Source organism: Penaeus japonicus, unplaced genomic scaffold (assembly GCF_977035675.1).
Source record: "Penaeus japonicus unplaced genomic scaffold, GWHDUDI00000001_assembly GWHDUDI00000033, whole genome shotgun sequence".
NCBI lineage: Eukaryota > Metazoa > Arthropoda > Malacostraca > Decapoda > Penaeidae > Penaeus > Penaeus japonicus.
In genome coordinates this window covers 12,628,944-12,630,134 of record NW_028234435.1, presented here as the reverse complement: position 1 = coordinate 12,630,134, position 1,191 = coordinate 12,628,944, and the positions used below count along the sequence as shown (strand labels likewise).

General features: G+C 51.0%; 1 protein-coding gene across 1 annotated transcript in view; it reads left to right on the top strand.

Annotated features, from left to right (window-relative positions):
* Window positions 1–753: 753 nt before the first annotated feature.
* LOC122246391 (techylectin-5B-like) overlaps window positions 754–1,191 on the top strand; it is an 8,649-nt gene continuing 8,211 nt past the window's right edge. Inside the window, exon 1 of the mRNA XM_086530427.1 lies at window positions 754–855. The gene's annotated coding sequence lies outside the window, so the exon portion shown is untranslated. The remainder of the gene's footprint in view (window positions 856–1,191) is intronic.

The following is a 1,191-nucleotide window of genomic DNA, read 5'->3' as shown; positions in this document are numbered from 1 at the left end:
ACTGCACACGGGCCTGGATGATCGCGGATGCCGATTTATCATTTATATTAGGGAATATCTCGGGGAATGACATCCCAGACGAGGCAGCGAGATCTAATCGCTGAAGAATGCATGCACATGTGAGGTCAAACATGCATAGACTAAGAGGCGTCCGGAGAAAAAACCTGTTTGGAAGACTTGTCGTTGGAGTCTCGTTGGAAACCCTTCATTTTCTCTTCCTCTTCTTTCTTCTCTCTTCCCATTCCCTCATTTCTCTGTTCGTCCTTTTCGTTCCCTTCCCCTTCATCATTCTCACCCTTTCCCTTCCCCTTCTCGTTTCTTCCATCCCTCTTCCCCCCCCCCCCTTTCCCTTTTCTTCCCCTCTTTTCCTTTCCCCTCATCCAATTCCTCCCTCCTTTCTCCCTTCGTTTTCCCCTTCTCCCCTCTCCTTCCCTCCTTTCTCCATATCTCCCCTCACCCCTCTCCTCTCTTACCCGTTTCCTATCTCTTTTTCCCTTCTCAACCTCTCACCTCGTGCTAGCCCTCCTTACATTCTCCATTATCCTCCCCATCTCCTCTTTCCTCCCCTCCGCTCTCCAACCCCCCTCTCCTCTCTCCAACCCCCCTCTCCTCTCTCCACCCCCTCTCCTCTCTCCTCCCCTCCCTTCTTCCATCCCCTCTCCCCCATCCCCTCTCGTCTCCCAACACCCCCTCTCCTTTCCCATCCTATCCCTCCCCCTCTCCCCCTGCCTACATAGCTGCAACCAATGGAGCTTTCCCGATGCTGCATATAAGAATCGCGCCGGCAGCAGCGTCCCAGCACTCCCAGCGGTGGCATCGGCAAGTATCCACTGGGTTTTCCTCTCTCGCCTGTTGGTAAGGTGGTGCTGCTAGGAAGCCGTTCGTTGGTTTATTTAGTATACTTATGGGGGTTTCTCTCTCTATCTCTCTCTCTCTTTCTCGCTCTCTCTCTCTCTCTCTCTCTCTCTCTCTCTCTCTCTCTCTCTCTCTCTCTCTCTCTCTCTCTCTTCTCTCTCTCTCTCTCTCTCTCTTTCTCTTCTCTCTCTCTCTCTCTCTCTCTCTCTCTCTCTCTCTCTCTCTCTCTCTCTCTCTCTCTCTCTCTCTCTCTCTCTCTCTCTCTCTCTCTCTCTCTCTCTCTCTCTCTCTCTATATATATATATATATATATATCTATATCTATCTATCTATCTA